The sequence below is a fragment of the Gambusia affinis genome, linkage group LG17 (genome assembly GCF_019740435.1).
Source record: "Gambusia affinis linkage group LG17, SWU_Gaff_1.0, whole genome shotgun sequence".
In the NCBI taxonomy this organism is placed as follows: domain Eukaryota; kingdom Metazoa; phylum Chordata; class Actinopteri; order Cyprinodontiformes; family Poeciliidae; genus Gambusia; species Gambusia affinis.
In genome coordinates this window covers 12,716,433-12,736,978 of record NC_057884.1, presented here as the reverse complement: position 1 = coordinate 12,736,978, position 20,546 = coordinate 12,716,433, and the positions used below count along the sequence as shown (strand labels likewise).

Here is a 20,546-nt window from a genome sequence, read left to right as displayed (position 1 = left end):
CTACATGTTTAAAAAATATCCTGTTAGGTCAAATTCAATGTCTGTGAACATGATTTTTTTCAAATCTTGTCTCAGATTCTCGTTTCGGCTTAGATTGAGACTTTTAATGGGTCATTCAAACACATGACTATGCATTGATCCACTACATTATAGCTATGGACGTATGTTCAGGTTCGTCTGGTTGGTAGGTGAGCGTCTATTCCAGTCATAAATCCTTTACAGCCTCTCTGACTCTCGCTCAGGATTGCTCTGTCCGGTTTCATCAAACTTCCCCTCAAATCTGGTGAGCTTCCCTGCCTGTACTAAAGAAAAACAGCCCCACATGTTTCACTGTGGGGGTGTTCTATTCAGGGTAATGTGCAGTGTTAGTTTTCTGTCACACACTGTGTTTTGGTTAAAGGCCAAAACATTCAATTTTAAGTGAATCTTTCCAGAGCACCTTCTTCTTTACCGTGTCACTTACATAGCTCATGGGAGACTGTTAGTGAGTGTTTTCAATCATTTTCTTTTAACAGTGCCTTTCTTCATAACGACACAGCTAATAATTTTCCTGCCAACAGATTTTTATTTATTTATTTATTTTTTTACCTGAGCGATGCTTCAGCTCCTCCAGAATTACCTTGAATGTCTTGACCACCCTATGATTTTAGGGATGTCTCAAGTCAGCCCGGTAAAAGCCATCCCCTTTCTCTATGCTTTGCTCCCTACAGAGGGTCTCCATACAATGGACTCTTGGCCATTGAGAAATGATTGCTTCTGGAGGCGTGGTCTATGTTGAGGTTTTAAATTTTACACAGTTGCTAACGTTTGCCTGTGACATAAGTGATGCATCAGTTCAATGCTAAGTAGCTCCCTGGAAATTGCCTGCGCTGTAAGCAACCTTCCTCCACTGCGAAGAGGGAAGGGCCAATCCGGACTAGACGACTGTTAATGTTATTTCAACATTTGGAAGGGTGACCAAAATGGACTGAATGGCTCTGTTCACTTCCTCTGCTGCCATTGCTAAAACTACAATTCTAAAGCAGATTAGAAAGTCGACATCATTGTCCTCAATTTCACCTTCTGTTTGCTAATTGACCAGGCCAAAAATTGACCAGAGACAATCCGAGTTATGGGGAGAAACCCAAATTGTGCTGTAAGTGAGAATTTTCTTTTCAGGCGGAGTTGCATAAGAAGGTAACGGACAGACTGTATTTTTTTTCTTTTGTTTTTTTTACTTATTAGTTAACTTCTGAAGGCAATTTTATTTATTTTATTTAGGAATACCCAGTTAAAGAGGTTTGAGTAAAAAGGCACATCACCATTTTCAAGTTTTATTTTTTGTTGTATGTGTTCATCTTTCACTTCAAAATGTGTATCTACTCTGTTGTTTTTTCAAAGAAAATCCCTATGAACTGCATTTAATTTAGTTGAAGGGGTAAAACATTCTGCAAGACACGCTGCATTTTTCCAGCACTACCTGTGGGAGAGAAATATTCATTTTCAGAGCTTGTAAAGATCTTAATGTGACATTCCTGCTCTAAGGGCTGCAAATGTTTTGTGGTCGTGTCAGTGTGAAGGAGCAGAGTTTAGCAGCTGGGGGGATTTGGAGTTTTGGGGGTTCATTTACAGTTCACACGGGAGCATTCCATGCAATCCTTACATTTTCATTCACCCCTGATCCTCTGTATCCTCCTTCACCCACTTTACGGCTCTTCCGGCTTTCTTTTTGAAATACAATCCTACTGTATTTCAGCTAAGAAAAACAATCTTTGACATACAATATATTCTGCTCAATGCCCAGGAGTTGTTCTGCCATAACAGATGTGAGCCACATTGGAATAAAAGTACTGTATCTTCTTCACACTTAATCTTAATTTCCCCAAAGTTTATTTCTATATGCTAATATAAAATAAAACTTCAGAGTCTTACAGAGCCATTATTCAACTACTGCAACAACATAGCAGCACAGTAATCCCTCTCTTGGTAATTCTATGATGTGACAAAGGAAGCAGTTTAGCTTGACAGGTGGACTGGTGCATGTATACTAGTGCTTTGTTACCAGAGAAGTGCACAGTGATATAAAATATAAATATTGGCATTGAAATTTTTGAAAATTACTGTGCAATTTGCTTCTGATGAGTTGCGTTTATTATGGTTATTCTGCATTAAACACCACATGCCTCATTTCAGAATAGAGTAGGGTAGAAATGATCTTTATTGTCCTCCTCAGAGACGAAATTCAGTGTACCCGCAGAAAAGCCGAAGGCAAGAAGAAGCATGTAAAATTACACAAAATAAAAACACTAAAATAGAAGTAATGATAACATAAAGGACTAAATTTACAGTACAAGAAAATACTGTGCAGTTATTAAAAAAAGCACACTCTGATTTAAAAAATGTGCAACTGGATAGGAAAAAGCAAAAATGTCCAAAATGTACATGTCGTATTTATGCAAAAAAAACAAACAATTTACAGTAATTGAAAAAAAAACATTCAACAACAACAACAAAAAAAGGATGTGAAAATGACAACAGAAATTTTGTTTGCAAATGGGAAAATAACAACAGATATGAACATTTATTGAATCTGTGTTTGTTTGGAGTAGTGATGGCTATAAAGTCAAGCAGCAACTGGGAGGAAGGATCTGTGACGACGCTCCGATGTGGACATAGGATGCAGCATTCTGTCACGGAAGGAGCTCTCCAGTTCAACAACAGATTCATGCATGTGATGAGTTACATTGTCCAACAGTGATGCTATTTATCACCTGCACTGGGAGAAGGGGCCATCCTAAAACATTTAGTGGCCCCAACAAATCCCTTGTCCAAACAAAATAATTTCACTCAAAAAACATTTAATTTCTGTCTATTTATTCAGTTGGAAAAAACATTCCTCTAATGAAACAAGATGGAAACCCATCCATGCCACAATTAGTTCAATTCTAGACCAATAGAAGAAATATCCCTTAAACCTCTTTTCTTTCAAATTTTGATATTTTTTTAAGCTGAAACAAGTTTTTATTTAGTGATTTCTGATCTTCCGTTGAACTTCATAAATCAGTCACGTACATTAGCACAAGTTCAGAGAACAGTAATAAGTGAAACGTTTGCAATGAAAGATGAACTTATTTCATGTGGCTTTTCACAATTTCTTTGCATGGATGTTAAAAATATGGATGGAATTACAAATGATAACATTTTGTCATGATGTAAACTGAGAAACCGAGATGGTAAGAAATAAAAAAAAATTTTGGTTAAATAGATTTTTTTTTGCAAATTAACTTAAAATATAAAATTACTGATTAATGTTAAGCATCATAATTTAACATTTATGCAGAATACTTTTTATTTTTAAGCAAATGAAAAATTGTTAAATATCATTGCGTGTAAGCAAAACAAAACTGACAGTGTTGGCACTATTGTTTCACACAATTTTGAGCTTTAAATGCTAAAAAAACATGATGTATTTGTCCAGTGTAGATTCTATTCATTTATTTCTTCAGAAATTCTAAGTACTAAAAAAAAAGGTTCATATATTCACTTCCCCTCTTCCCAACTGAGATTGAATTCTTCCGTTTGTAAATTTAATTCACACATTTTTTTTAGACTCTGCAGAGTTTAAGTGGAACTCTTACTTGCATCCAGTTCTTTGTTTTTCCCATGGCAGCGAAAAGGTCCTCAGCTCAGCTTCCAGTGCTTGGCTGAACAAAATGGCAGCGACGAGAAGTTATTGCTAACATATGTAACCTGGAGACTGTGTGCGTATAGCCTATCAAACTGCATCCCACTTCCTATCAGCACCCCCAGATGGATCTCCACCTTCATTAATGCAGGCCCACGGCTAGAGAATGCCTCCCTATGTTAGCATGGGATGCGAACATCTGGTTTATCTGGAATGTCGTGGGTCTCCTTTCTCCTTCCCCTGAACTTTTCGGGTGTCCAAAAGAAAAGGAGTAACCTAACTCACATTTTACCCTCTTCATAGTAAAGGAAGTGAAGCTGATGTTGTGGCGAAGGACATCAAAGAACTTAGACGTCATTCATGAGCTTGCAGAGGGCAGATTCTGGTCAATGGCGAGGATTTGTCATCTAATAGCCCCTCTGGGGGGAATTTAGGTCTAATTTCAGAGGTGCTGAAAGTAGGATTTTTCTGGAGCTTGCCTTGTCCACAGGTCCTATTTGTTTCATGTATTTTTTTTTCTACAACAGAAGCTGAAGGCATTAATCCTGTGCAAAAAAATAAACATTTCTCTTAAATTTTCAAACTTTCCACAGACTTTGGAAGGTGAGTGTTTGTTGGCCACCTTTTTGCCCATAATTAGAGGACAGAGAGGCATGACTATTTGGAAAGTAAGTACAAACAAATTCATTGTGATGAAGCGCTAAAAGGCACCAACATTCAAATCAGTTGTTTTTCATACTGATCTCTACTTAACAAGAAACTTTCCAAGAAGAAATACAATGGAAAATAAACATAAAACTCCCCTGGGTGAATTTAAGAGGACATCAGTGCAGTTCCTGGTAGTTCCTTTTATCCTGGTACATTTATAATCCAAGTTAGAACTTTTAACTGGGAAAGACCCAGACCTTAGACCCAGTTTACATTCATGGTCAAGCATTCTACCCAGTGGGATTTGCTAGCTGATGTGGTCAGTGATAAGGCTAACTACTATTAGCAGTGTACGCTACAGCAAAGACCACAAACCTTAGCACTAAACAATTTCTGGATTTTATTTTAGAAGTATCACATTAGGTGGGACGGAACCTCAAATCTTGCTGAGCTTTTCACATTTTCATTTGTAAAACATTTTGAAAACTGTCCATCATTTCCCCTCTTTTCAGTTATCAAATACTTTGTGTTTATTTGGTATTGATTTAACTCATCAGATAGATCAAATTAAGACATTTTTACTGTTCGATCAAGAAATATTATGTGCACAGCGGCCATGTCAGACTTTGATTTTGGGACTGGTGTGAAACCTCTTACTTTGCAATTGCCACTAGGATCACAGACGTCTAATGACCTTTGAGTTAATGTTGCCAACTTCAACATTAACTGACTCTCTCTATATATGTATAGAGAAGGGGGCTTTTGAAAAAATTAAGAGACCTCTACATTGAACCCCATTGAAAACCTCATGGTTATTCCACCAAATATTGATTTCTGAACTCTTCCTGAAGTAAAACATTAGTATTGTTGTTTCTAAATGAATGTAAACTTGTTTTATTTGGATTAAATGCAGTTTTTAAATGAAGATGTTCATTATTGAAAGAGAGAGAAAAAAATCCATTCCCACATGCATGCATGTAAAAGCCATCTTGCAGACAACCTCATCAGATCTAGATTTCACCTCACATACACTGTGTCTAACCCACTGCTGATGTCACTCAGAAATATCCAGTTAAATCACACAGATGGTCAATATTAAAGAGAACTCAGGTTCACTTTAATATTGATGTTTCTCTGCTGTTGTCTCTCCATCAGCAATACATTTAATGGTCACATTAGGTGCTTATTCAGCACCAGTAAATGCAGGAGAAATGAGAGACACGGTGACTTCAGATGAGGCATTAGTGCTTTGTTTCTGAAGCAACTGTTCTTTAAATGACATACAAGTTAAGTTTAGATTAAATGTGCTGAATTAACTGACAGACACTGAACATCTTAGACGTTGTGAGTGCAAAGTGCTCCATTGAACATCAATATAAGCTCATGATGTGTAGGGCCTGTCAGCCATGAGGTTGTTTGGGGAAAAAAAATGTACATTTAATGGCTTGATCCATTGTGATTGGAGTGGCTAACTGATGATCTGGTTGTAGATTTCTGTCTCATGGCTGTCACTATGTCTCCTCCTCCCCTCCTGTAAGTGCTCCTGTTTATTCTACCTATACTTTTTTCACTTTGAGCCACTCCTCCTGTTTCTGACTTCACTCATTGCACTCCAGCAATCTATCCCCTTTCCTCTTATATTTTACTGAAAACATTCAGATCTGAAGTTCGTCTAATTGCCTGGCTGAAAACAGTTTTGTAGTAGAAACTGTTTGCCTTGGCTGTCAACCAACACTGAGCTCAAAGAACACCAGATTCAGGGGATTAAGGGGTGGAGGGGTGGGTACTGGTGCAGATGTGCTACCTAATTGTGGATTCCACCATGCGGAAACTATTCTTCTCAACCATTTCCAACCATCTGCAATAGGTGTCACTGCAAGGTTAAGCCAACTTCAAAATGCAAGTCCTGTTTCCATTTCTTGTTGCTCAATTGACTCTGCAGAGCTCTGTGCCCTAAGAAAAGAAACAGGAAAGAGAAAAAAGAAGTGTTGCAATCATGGGGATGGCTTACATTAGTTTGTGAGTGCCTTTGATATGAAAGTGAAAGAATGAATTTACGTGGAAAACACTGCATTATATTTGATAAAAAACAAAAAACAAAACATCATCACTGTTACTTTGTATATTAAGTATTTCAATCGTTCCTTTTACGTTAAACATTTCTTTATTGGTTTCATAGAAGAATAAAGTACAGGTATTAAATACTCTCAGATTTTCAACAAAATGAGAAGAATGTAAATTTTATTTAGTGATTTGTAATTGCTAAAAGCTATCTTGTCAAAATTAGCTATTCAATTCTTTTGAATTATAATGAAATATACTAGCTTTTAAATGTGAAGCTTGACAATTGTAAAACATTCACTACTTACGTTTGGTAGCAAAACCTACATAGAAGTCTGGATTTTTTTTTTTTTTAAGGGTTCAGTGAATTATGGTCTTTCAGTGTAAAGTGTGAGGTAGATATATTTTGGGGTGGTGTTTTATTAATAAATAATAAAATTTTATTTATTTAAATAAATTCACAGTTAAGCTGAATCAAAAACGTTCTTGATTCTTTTATCTTTCTGTATGTATTTTTTTGCACAGTCTCCTGCGCATGTGTAGGTTCTCTCAGGGTGCTCCTGCTTCCTGCTCCATCCAGAAATGACTGCCAGGGTAAGTGGCCTATCTGACTCACTGTTAGCATCAAGTGTGTCATGTAAATGGCTGTTTTTGAGTGTCTTCAGTGCTTGACTGGGAATCTGTCCAGGGTCGTCACTGGAGATAGACAAACACAACATGTCTACTGACTTGTGTGTAGATAATGGATGGATGGATAGTTAAGTATTTAGATTACTTAAATGGCCAGACTTTATATACGTATGTTTAGTTGTCATTTTGCTGTTGATGTTACATAATGTTTTAATCATAAATAAAAATGAATATACAGTCTAATAAACAAATGCAAGTTGTTGTAACAATTTTTTGGTAAATTCTCTTGTTTTAGGAGTAGAGATTTCAGATGATTAAAGCATGGCGTTTTTCTGAAGATAACGTCATTCATCACTTGGTGCCTTAAAAATAATGACAGTAGTTTCATGCTACAGCAAAGACTTTAAAACAACATAGGGGATTCTTGACATCTTTGTCGCAACACCACAACCTCAGTAAGCAAATAAGCAAGCTTTAAGAATTAGCAATGATTGCAGCTAAAAGTACAGCACAAATGAAACAATTAATCTATATAACGAATAGATGGCATTGGTTTAAGTTTCAAGCTGCACATAAATGCTTGTGAACAAATTTCTAGCTTTGTTTCTTTGATATTTTATTCTACACATCTTCACATACAAGAAAAAAAAGCTGACACTGTGATTAATATGTAAAAAATATAATAAAGATAATGCTGTAAAGTTTTCAGACATTTTCATACTGCTCCTAAACATTTATCATGTAGCTCTCCCCAGATCACAATACTTTTCTCATAAATGTGTGTGCGGGCTTCTGTGCAGTGCTGTAAAACAATGTTTATCACAAGATATTCTGTGGTTTTATGAGCATGATCTCATACTTAATTTTCATACTTCAAATAAAAATCCGTAGTTGGATATTGGACATGCTGTTAAGTGTCATATTACAACATTTGATCAAAGCAAAAAGGGTCTGCAGTTTTTGTACTTGTAGTTTGCCAGTAAAATGACACACCAGTGTATTCAGGCATCTTGATTAACATCTGCACTTCTGAATTTTTTGCTTCAGGTTTTATGTTTTGCTCCCTTTAATGTGCTGCGGTGTTTCATTCAACTGGAACATTTTTGTCATTTTTCCTGTTGCAACCAGAAACTTGACTGTTTTTTTTAATCTGGGTTTTATGCAATATGACAACACAAAATTGCATATGTTGTGAAGTTGAAATAAAAATAGACATATTCAGTTTTTCACTTAAAGAAAGATGCAAAGCGGTTATCAAATGTATGTGGATCCCTTTACTCCAATCCCCATAAATAAAATGCAGTCCAATCAAGTCCCTTCACAGCTGTGCTAATTAGTTAATGTTTGTGATTTAATTTCAAATCCATGGCAACAGATTCCAACATGACAGAACTTGAGCTCTTTGCATTTTGTTTCATATAAAAATGTAAAAGTAGTTAAGATGGTAGGGATTGATTCTTTTGCCACTGTCTGATCCATTCTTGTTCATAAGTGGGAGACTCCATGTCACATCTGTTTTTCTAATTAATGTATGCTTAATTTTAGAAGATATAAAAGAGACACTCAGGTAAAAGGCACATTGTTTTTGTGATTATGTCGATGTACTTGAATGAGTGTCACTGTGCAGTTCTATGCCCAAACAGCCACTGCAACATCTGTTTGTCATGTTATCACTTGAGCGCCTGCAGGAGCCACAGTACTAAGTGGAGACAGAGTCCTCTCTCCCACTCTCTCCGTCCACCCTTTCTCCTAATTACATTTGTTCATTAATCAATTTTCTGTCCACTTCTCTTTCTTGTTTATGTTCTTGCTCCAGTGGGCTTTTGCCTCATCCGACAAGCAGACAGTGACCTTTAAAGAGATGCCAGAAGACTCTGTGAGACAATGCTACCCCTTCACCCTTTCACCAAATACATGCGCGCGCTTGCATACACACATGCAGTCCAAGCCAGGCCCATCTTGGCCCCTCTGTTTCCCCTCAGGCCATCTCCTTCAGAGGCTAATGGAGTTAGCCTAATGTCTGCACAGCGCCAGTCATAAAACTGATTTGAGGCTAAAGGCTTGGTGCCGAGACCACCACTCTGCCTACAAAAAAGAGATGTGAGTGAGATGTTAAGAGAGAGCAAGTGTATCTTTAAAGGAAAAGAGGTTGGGGTGGGGGTGGCTGCAGCCTGGCGTAACTACAGCAACTGCAGACAATCTAATTGGTATTGACATCCTTGTCTTGGAGGAAATTTGACATCTAAGGGCAAATCTTTCTATTTAGTCGCCTGAATAGTCTCCAAGGCGGGGCCTGAGGAACACAATCATGCTGGAGCGTTGTTCTGGTTCTCATGTCTGGGCCGGCTCTACCACGCAGCAATCGATCCTAATCCGATCGGGGGAGGGGAGCAGGGTAAGAGCAATGGGAAGGGAAAAAAATGAAAATAAAATCATAAGCTCTGTTGGGGTAATATTTAACAAGAGGGAGTACAATTGGGCTCTGTTGGGGCGGCAGCCTGTAATGCACTTGTGCTGCTGTGGCATGGCTAATGTATAGAAAAGCCTGAGAGTAATGGCTCTTCAGCGAAGGTGGCCAGGCTTCAAAGAAATCTGCTTGCTTTAGCTAAAAGACAGCCGGCTCTGGCCGCCAAAGACCTTTATTCTGTTAGAGCATCAAACATTGTCCCCTCTCAGGACACACAGACACCCTGATTTTATTATCTTCACTCCCCTGAGAAACTCATTTCATCCCTCTTTTTGTTTGTGTGACTGACCATCAATGGGGAAGAGGGAAGTGCGGCTGTCCATCAAAACACACAGACTGCAATTTCTTGGGTCAAGGAGGAGTGAAGACCGTCTGCAGTGCTAGGGGTCTGTGATCGAAGTGACGGTTTGGTTTCTTAGAGTTTTTTAAAAGTGGATACATCATTTTAATGGGACAAGTTGTACTTCAGTCTTCAGAGTGTTTTATTTGAGACACAGGAGTTTTTTTTTCAGTGTTTTGCATTGGCTGCTGCAATAAATGATTTATAGATTTAGCACAAGGTTTTAGCTGTAAAACCCACTTCATACTTTCTAGAGGGCTTACCAATCGAGACGTCTCAATCAGTCAACTTTATTATTAATGCTGGAATATAAGTCTATGATTCTCATTAAAAACATCTTTATGGAAGACTGATCTCTCTTTCCAAGCATCCATTCTCTACTCCTGCTTTATTCTTCCAGGCTCACAAGGGACTTAGTGCTTAGTTGCATCACTTTATCAGTGGGTGAGAGCAAGGATGCACCATAAGAAATCACTTTTCTAGTTTGCTACAAATCATGTAGAAAACATAGCAAACAAGGCCCAAGCCTCCATGGGGCCCTAACCGAAATATTGTTTTGGGGCCTTCTAGTTCTGCTAACAATGTGGACTGGCAACAATCAGCAGTCCGATCATTCACACACCTGCTATAAACTTATTGCATCTCTGGCAGTGCTGTTTACATTATATACAGTACAGACCAAAAGTTTGGACACACCTTCTCATTGAATTCAATTAGAAAGTGTGTCCAAACTTTCGGTCTGTACTGTGAATGTATAATATAGGATACATTTATTGGCCAACTGATTTATCAACCAGTTGATTTCTCGGCGCTGATTTTCATAATTTTGGGGGATTGTGATCGGCCGATACTTACACGGGAAGCCCATCTTATCCCCTAATCTTATCTTCATCAGCAAAAGTTAAAAAATCTGTCTCTGTCCTTTTCTGATGTGCAGTGAGAGGTTTGACCGACCCACCAGGTCAGGTCTGCACCTTTCTAGTTAACAATATTCACCCCACTGTTGCCAACTCACCGAACAAGAGGAAGTTGATGTAAAATAATGTTTGTTTTAGCCGCAAAACGATTATGCTCAGAAGCAAAGAACATTTCTCCAACTACAGCATAGAGTAGCTCATCGATGTAGCAGCTAAGTAGCCTGACGTAAAAACATTTTGCTAGACAATGTCAAACGTTGAGAAGTTTTAATTATTGGTCTCAAATGTCATCAAACACGCTGTATTGAAGCCAAAAATACCTCAGAAATATACAGAGCCAAACATGAGAATCAACTCATTTAAAGTTTAAACTCATCTTCACACAAACACAAAGACGCTAGCATAAATGTTTGGCTGTTGAATTGGACCGTTCAAGCTAATTTTCTATTAGCAGCCTTACAAATCTTTTGCATTACATCACCAAGGCACATTAAAACAAACCTTTATCTTGGCTTTTTTCTATTCTTCATTGTTTCTTCCTCCCAGAAAGATAAGTCATTTTTTGAGACATTGTTTTGCTTACTTAACTTCTGACCGGAGCTTTGGACGTTTGAAAAGAAAGAAAGAAAAACATAATTTTCTTAATGCTTGCTTTGTTTTGTGGTTTCCATTGTAGAGCAGACAGAATGTCATACAATAAATTTATTTTATTGTATTTTTTAGTATTTTTTACGTTAGCAAAATGCATAGTGAATTTATTTTTCTTACCAGCTTCTTCCAATGAAATTTTTGGTTAAGGAAAGCAATGGTCTAGTTATGTTAATTGGTCAAGAGTTGATTCTCTTTGCAAGTTAACCAGTCAGGTAATTTGACAGATGAATTTTTTTCATTGCACACTGCAGCAAAGTAATCATAATTTTTTTTTGAAAAAAATGCTGCAATAAATAAATAGATACTATTTTCAACATGTAGTGATGTCAAATTTCAATGATTAAATTTCACATTTACATATTTTTCAGCAATAATATTGACACATTTATGTAACTATAGGTAATTTGTGTGATTGTACTTATTTGTATAAGTAAGGCCGTATTAAGGGTTAGATTGAAGACTGAAACAGAAACACTAAGTAGGTGTTAAGAGGTCATCTAAATTAGCCATTTGAAGGCAAAAAAAAATAAAAAATTGAAGTTGATTCACGAACAGTACAGACACACCAACGTGAGTTCAAGTGTGCACACCATTTATGCCAAGAAAAATGAATAACCTCAGTCATTTTTCATGTCTCTTTGGAGTCTAAGTTCATGTGTGCATCTGTAAAATGAAGAAGAGTGTGTCAGCATCAATGTAAGTATGTGATGAGGTTGCATTGAACTGATGGCTGCAGATATCACTCCCAGATACTTAAGTCATAAAAGTGGATCTGGGAGCCCTGCAGCTGTCCTGGCCCTGATGGTGCCTGATGTTATCACAGTTAAACAGTCACTGCTCTCTATCAGGAGAGAAGAGTACTGAGGCATTCCTGTATTTCTTGCCAGTGTCAGGCCTGTGGCTACTGCAGAGGCCGCGGCAAACTTATGTTGTTTGGTTACAGTTTGAGTGTGGCGCTCATGGCTGATATGTTATGTTTTACTATTGATTGTAGTTAGAAATTTGTTGCTTTTCCTTTTTTTTGTCCCCACCCAGACTCACCCTATTACACATGGGAATGAAACTTGTGCCTAAATGGATCACTATATGTTCTTTACTGTTGAGGAATCAAGATGTGCCAAAATCTCAAAAAGTTCAAATCAAAATAGTAAAGATTTCCAAATATGTGTGAAAGTAGTCATTCAGTGACTAGGATGCATTTATAAAATATATCAAAATGTTTTTTTGTCTTCACCTTCAGTTTATAATATGTGGTTTTGCATTTATTAAATTGTGGTTGAGTGAGTTGTAAGTACCTTGTTTAAGAGGTAAGCTTTTTTTCTCATACTTAATATGAAGAAAATAAACATAATGAATGTCAAGAGAGGTTAAAGAAAAGGCCTAATCAGAAAGAAAGGATTTGCTATAAATCTAATAAAGTTCTGATCAACTCATCTACGAAAATGCATATCTTTTTTTTTTAAGAGACAGATGGTGAACAAAGACTGTCAGAATGGTCTTTTGCAACAGGGGGTATTCAATGATTAGTAATCTGTGTTACAACCATCAGGCATGTAAAATAAAATTTAAAAAAGTAGTTTAGATATATAGCCACTGTCACCAGGAAGAAGTCAGGTTTGTCATGTAAAAATCCCAGTTAAGAAAAACATTTACAGCCACCCAAGGGTGATTAAAAAATGAGCTAAAGACTATTTGGTTGTGTATCTATCCGCTCAAAGTTTTTTGGCATTTTTGCAGCAGTGAAACAATTTTTTTAAATTATGGAACCTTTTATTTTGTCTTATACATGTTTTGGCATTATTCTTAATTATCAGAACTTTGACGTTCAGTGATATTCTTAGATTCTTACCTAATATTTTTTCTGCAATTTTTGAAAATTTTTAACAATCATGCTAATGTTAAATTAAATACACATTATAAGTGAAACAGTCATTAAAAATAACTACTTGGTGTTTAGTCTCATGATGTCTCAATTAAACACGAGTGTGTGTGCAGGAGACATATTCAGAAGCACAGATGGCCGCTCCAAGAGTGAAGCTGACTTGACAGGTTATGTCGTCATCATTCCTCATGTCTTCACTCACTCTTCCGATGCTTTTGTCTCTGACGAGTGGAATCGGGCAGAAGTTGGTCCAGAAGTCAAAGGTCTCATGACAGAGGCAACAAATTGTCCGAGGGGGTATCGGCACCTTCAGGGCCTCCATATGCCAGCAATTGTCTCTGGCCTGGATTAGTTTTTGGTATCTAGTTACAGACTTTTATTCCCGTGGAGTCAAGTTCAGCATGGCAATGAGGACCAGCAGTGCCGCTTAGAGCCCAGTGATTTATGTGTTGCTGAGTGAGAGCAGCAGGTTCAAGTCAGAGGTCTCTGGGCAGGGTAGCATGCCATATATGTTTGTCTGTGTGTTTGGATGTGCATATGAGAAAACATGTACAAGTCACTTCTCTTTACACACTTAAAGCTGCGTGTATGTCCAAAGAGCTGCAGCCAGGGCCAGACCCGAGGTACCGGCAGGAAGCCTCGCTCTGTTTGGCTTGGAGAGTATTCATTTGTTTGACTTTGAACATGCCTGGAGGGTTTTTGGTGATGTAAAAATAATGACTGACTCTGCAGGGAGGTGGGGTCATCTGAGTATGAGCTGAGCTGATTGGTCAAGTGGAGATGGTGAAGGATTGATGAATGACTTTTGATGACAAAATAACTTTGGGAAAAATCACCTCATATGGGTACATTTGTTGTGGCAATTTAAAAGCAACCTGTTGGACAACTTCCCAGCGCAATTAATCAAGCTGGTTTGGCTATCATTTGATATATTTATGCAAAGATGGAGAAATGCCATCTTTGAGAGATCTAATTACTCAGGGACATGAGGTCACTTCCTCCTGTTCCAACCACCTGCATATTTTCTTAACTTCCTTAAAAATATTGTGAAAAAACAACATATCTGTAATTCACTGGAAATATTTACTTAGTATATGATGGCAAAAAAGAGTTTTACATTTCCTTTAAGCAATGGCCTCAATCTATATGCATTAAATTGTTTTTTTAGAGGTATATATCAACCTTTGACTTTTTCTGCCACATTACAATCTCAAACTTCAATATCCCAATTGGTTGGAAAGAAATACATGGGCTTTAGTATTATTTTGGCATCAGTCACTTTACTCTGATACTTCTATATCCAAAAGCAACTAGAGAGAATGGAGTCAAAGCTGGAGAAAGCTCAGAATATCTGATGAGGTTCTTGCAATAGCATGGCAAAACTGCAGACTTACTAAGAAATGGTCATTTACTAAAATGAAAAGGCCAGGCAAGGAGAGATTTAATGCTAAAACAGACAAGAGGACCACGATATCCTTGAAGGAGCTGCAGAGCACCATCACAATCTTACAACCGGATCACATAAATATTTGTTTTGCACTCCCCAGGTTTCTCCTTAATGGGGAGGTGGCAAGATGTTTTGAAAGAAAATTAGCAAACTAATCATGCATGGGACACAGCAAACATGTCAAAAAATGTACTCTGGTCAGAAGAAAGACTTTTTGAGATTGCTGTAATTCAATGATGTACTGCAACCAAATTTGAAAAACATAAAGGAATATTAATAATAATTCAAGAGGTAGAATTAAAAACAAAACAATAATATTTTTCCTAAACCTGGTATTTAAGAAAACCTTAACAGTCTTAATACAAAGTAGATAGTAAGAAGCTGCTTCAACTGTACCAGCAATCAATGAAGGGGAGGTTAACACAGTCTGGCTTCATGCACCGCACGTTCTCCCCTATTGGTATTTATATTCCTTTGAAATATGATGTCCTAAAAATGGAGCCATATTTATTCTCGATGGTCCATTTTTGGATCCCTCGGATATTTCGAAAATGGGGCATCTGTCCCGTGGCCTGGTCAGCCATCTGGATAAGAGGGGACAAGAAGAAGATGTTAATGCACTTCATGATGAGAAAGGAGGATGACACCTTTGACCTTCCCTAGCCTTTGACCTCAGCCGGCAATAAGGAGCCGCTGATGTTATGGGTTTCCTATATCGAGCATATGCTGGCTACACCGATTCCCTAAAAGAAATTCTTCATTTCTGCACACTGTTTATTATAGCCGCACCCATTGTTGTAAACAGCCGGCTGTAAGAATATAGATATTTACTTCACAGGCTTTCTATTTGATTATAGAAAGAGAAATTGACAAGCATATTGGATATGTTGCCGCACCTTCTCACATCCAGCGTCAGATGCTTGCAGAGAACTGTTTGTAGATAGAGTGAGAATTGGGGTTTGTGGAGTTTCTCTCCATTTTCGCTTCAATTTTTTATTTTTTTGGATGCATTTTTTATTCAGCTGAGATTTTGCACTCTTATTTTCTCATCCTTGCAGAATTAACATTTCTGTACCACGGAGGCTGTGCACAGAGCTGTGTAACAGGATCGCGCCTTCAATCATTGGCAGCATTTCCAGGAACCACCGCTAGAGCGATAAAAAGAAAATCCCCTCTGTACTTCGTGTGCTTTCCCTTTGACAGCTGTGACAGTTTCAGTAGTCAGTGCATTGACATTTATATAGTGTTTCCCTTGGGGTAGAGCTCAAGAGCTCAAGGTGGTGTTTGGGAGAAATATGAACGTGGAGAGTTTATCCACTTACATATGTAGCTATGGTTTCGCCAAAAGTGGCATTGTAGCAATGACATATCATTGTTCCAAACTGAGATTCAATTAATAATTGGAGCACATCACCCTTGACCTTAAATCCCTGTCTAGTGTCCTCATGGATAGAAAGACTAAACATGTTGATTTGTACAGTACTTTCAAAATGTGTTTGCTCCCTTACATATTCTGTCTGCTTTGTCACAAGTATTTCACATGATGAAACAAATTTTGACATTTGACAATGATTACCAGGGTAAATACAGATACAGAAGCTAAGTAATTGATATGTTTCAGGCTGGAAAAGTTGAAAAGTCACTTCTAAACCTTTAAGACTCCAGCAAATTAAGGCTAGAGACATTAATCATTAATGATGAAAACATGAAACAGTGGTGAACCTTCCCAGGAGTGATCACCCAAAAAACATTACTTCAAGAGTTCACAAATGACTCACTGAATATGTCACAGAAGAATCCAGCATTACCAGTCTCACTTGCCCCAGTTGAGGACAGCACTCCGGATTCAACAATAAGAAAGAGAGACCAACCAAAATGGAGCAGTGGGGGAATTTCAAGGCCAAAGCAACTGATGACAAAAAGGTCACAAAGGCCCATTTCACATTTGGAAAAGATAAAAATATATAGTTGATTCCTGACACTTTTGAACAAAAATTAAGCTTTTGGAAATTATAGATCTCAGACAAAATGGCATAAAACCAACACTGCATTTTTCAGAAAAAAATAGTTTAGCACTACTCAAATACAATGGAAGAACTGGATGACTTACCTTTACTGATGGAACCATTAATTCTGTTCCTTGCCTTAAAATTTGGGAGGAGAATGGATATAAGTGGATCAACAAGTCAATCTTTGAATTGCTCCAAAAAGCACAGAATGACAGTTTTGGGGTGGCCATTCATCATGGTTGTATGAAAGCATCATTTGTATATGATAACATACATTGTTTGCTTTTTAAGAAACATTTGAATCCCACTTTTTGTACACAATTAAATTCAGAAACATCAACTGGTTGATCAAGCCTGATTTTACAGATTTTTCTAACACATTTCTTCAAAATTTTACATTAAGGATCATTTCTTTACACAAAAATAATTGACTGAAAAAGAGAGTTGCAGCTCAGCAGCCTGCTTGTTACATCAGCAGGATTTTGCCATAATTCTGGCAAACTATATGACCACTTATCTTGGCAGCATTCATAGGATTAATTTAAACTTGGTTTCCTGGCACTTGACTCCCTTTTTAGACGAACCCACACATTTTCAATAGTGTGGACATTGGAGTACTCGAGAAGGCTTGTCCACAACCTCAATGTTACCATGTTTTTCCATTCCCAAACATATTGTGGTGTGTGTTTCAGATCACTGAGCTCCTGGTATGAATCTTAGCTTCAACGGTTTGACTTTAATCTCTCACAGACCAAATGCTGTATGAAGAAACATTTACTGGTCAATTTAGACAAATATTAGGCTATTAAATATGCTTCTGATCAATACCTTAAGATCATTGAAGAATTTTTATGCTTTATGTAGACCTTTAACTGGTGAAAATGTGAAAAAGGAGCAAGAAACACACAAAAACGGTGCATGTGAATTATTAAAAACTGCGTTTAACTCTCAAATATGCAGTAGTTACTCTATGGCAAAAGTCACATTCAAAAAGTTCAAACAATTTTTTTTTACCTTAGGTACAATTAGAAATGGGCTGCTTGATTTATTTCTTTTTTTATGTCTCCTGACATATTTTGACAGATTTCAAAGAAAGAAGTCTCAGTCAACCAACAGCAGAAGTGTCTTCATTTCCTTCACACATCCACTTCCAGAACTGATACCTGGGCTGTCCGGGATTCACTTCCAGTCATCCGGTCAGTCCTCTGTGCTAAACATTGACCTTGTGACCTCTGCTCATGACCCCTGACCTGTGATGTTGACCCCTTGTACAGGGGGATGGGCTTCATGTATGTTTCAACTGGCCGTCTCCATTGACTACCTGCCAGGCACCTGCTCTGAGAAATGAAGCCAAGGCAAATGCCTCTCTTGGGAGCCTTTTGGACTCGGCAGACAAGGCCTGGCCTCAGCCCTGCATTTGAATAGGCTTTGAGTGGTCCTGGTAAACCAATCTCCCTAATTATCTATTGAAAGGACATTTTTTTTCCTTGCCTAGTCATTACCTTGATTTCAATTGCTGAAAAGTAACATGGAGAAACTAAAAAAAAGAGGGGAGGGAGAGGATGTGGGAGTAAATACATGCGCCCATACGTGCGCACACACCATTGCACACTTGTGAGACATCTAGAAAAGCAAAAGACTCAGCATTGTCCTGATTTCAATAAGGTTAATTGTAGGTCGGAGGGAGCAGCTTTTACACATAAATCCAGATTGCAGGAACAGGTCAAGGCTATCAAGAGGAATAAACATGAATAAACGGCTTTTAGCTACATTTTGCTGCATCAGTAATTGCTGTTAGGGCAGGCTGTTTTAGCACATGATTGGTTTGCCCCCAAATCATCATTCTTGTCAAGTAAATAGAGTGGCCTCAGTTTGAATATGAAGAATTGTTTTAACCGAGACCTACTTATTCTGGATATTAAGTAGTTTCACAATACATCTTGCTGTTTTTTTCTTTATAAAGGAATGCAAACAAAACTGACATTGATTTTAAAGTGATAAATACATATTATGTAATAAATATACCAGTGGAGCTGTGTTCTCCTCTGCTTACTTTACTTTGTAATTACAATAAGCGCAATGTATTGAATTTGAAATCCTTTCAAGATGCACAATTTTTTATTTTGGGCATTGTGATGTCATATGTTTTTATATATGACAACAAGGTTTTACATTTTGTGACGTGTCAATCTTGAAATTTGTTGCGACAATTTCATTTCAAATGACAGACTAACACACAGTAAAACAAATTTTTTAAAGGAATTCAATGTATTGTTTCTAATTTTTTACAAATAAAAATGTCAGGTGGCATGCCCATTTATTTTCAGCCCAATTATCTCTGATAACCCAAGATAACATCCTGTGGTACAAACCTATTGCTGAAGTCACGGAATTAAGAGTCCAACCATACCTAATTTAACATGAGTGTAAATCCAGCTGTTCTGCAAAGGTTCCAGATGTTTGTTAAGGACAATTAATTAACAAAAAGCACAATGAACATCAAGGACCATTGTAATTCTGGTGGCACTAGATCCACAGCTCAGCAGAGAGAACCTTTTCGTGGGACAATTGTTAATCAGAGTTCACTCTACAAATTTGGTGCTTTTGCAGGAATACTAAAAAGGAAGCCACTTTTGAAATAAAAACCATAGATTCCTTTTACAATTTGCTACGGGCCATGTGGGAGACGTAATTAAAATATGGAAGTAAATCTGAATGAAATGAAATTGCACGTCACCCTGAAAAAGCCAATCAGGTTGATGTGCAACATGGTGGTGGTAGCATCTCTTCTGGAGATGTTTTTCTTTTGCAGGCATAGAGAAGGTTACCAGAGTTGATGTGAACATTGATGGAGCTAAATACAGGGCAATCTTGGAAGAAAACACGTTCACCTGCTCTTCTGCATAAATCCCCCCAAATATACATTCGCATTTCTGCTTATAGCATGACTCAAAAAAAGTTCAAGGGGTATAGAAAATCTCCTAAAGCTCTAAAACTCTGACAAAATGCTGAGGTTTTAATTTACTCAGATGAACTGATGATGCTCAATGATGTTTTGTGTTAATTCTGTACTGAAACTAATGAAAGGTAAAAGACCTATTGAACTCATTGTGAACTTTTTTCTTATCGACTGTTCTTCCATTAAATTACTTGATCATCCAAACAAGCCACTTGGAAGAAGTCTTATCAAAAGTTCTTTTAAAAAATGAACATTGTTCCTGGGCTCCAGTTTCCCTAATTAAAGCTATCTACATGCTGTACTGCTGGGTCAAGAGCTTGGAGGGAGTCACTCAGGAGTGTGCTCTCCAGGGCTCTAGGGTTGTTCTCAGAAAGCTCTTGGGGCTTGCATGCAGTCGCTGTGTTGTGAACGAGATAAGAGGGGACAGAACTATCCTTTGAAACTAAATATAAGTTCTAACATGAAGCATTTGAAATTGATTAGTGTATTTTTCCTGCATCTTTTCTTTTCTTTTCTTTTTTTTTTTACATTAAGACAAACCTAAAAAGGTAAAGCAACATTGTGCATAGTTACACCTTTAAGAAGCAGAGAAAATATTGCAAATATGGTACTACATGGCTGATTTGTTTTTCTAAACTTTAAATCTTATAATCCAACTGAAAAAGAAGTTGAGCAAACAATAAAAGCATAAGCTAAATAATTGCAAAAATGTTATGTGCAGACTAAGTGCAGCAGCGGCAGGGGCTTTATTATTCCATTCTTTGAACTTCTCTGAATGACCGTCTATCTTAAGTTCTTTAATCTCCACCAGGCTGTCTGCTTCCAAAGCAGCGCCTCTAAATCTTCTCCCACCTTTGGACTCTGACTGGAA

At 37.5% G+C, this 20,546-nt stretch overlaps 1 long non-coding RNA gene across 4 annotated transcripts in view; it reads left to right on the top strand.

Annotated features, from left to right (window-relative positions):
- Positions 1 to 19,802, top strand: part of LOC122819483 — a 102,691-nt gene extending 82,889 nt beyond the window's left edge. The window contains exons 5-7 of one of the 4 annotated variants that reach the window (XR_006368618.1): positions 6,899 to 6,967; positions 17,800 to 17,912; positions 17,991 to 19,802. This is a non-coding gene — a long non-coding RNA (uncharacterized LOC122819483). Of the gene's footprint in view, positions 1 to 6,898; positions 6,968 to 17,799 lie in introns of all 4 variants that reach the window. The other 3 variants (XR_006368621.1, XR_006368620.1, XR_006368619.1) reach the window with 3 other exon arrangements.
- Positions 19,803 to 20,546: the final 744 nt, after the last annotated feature.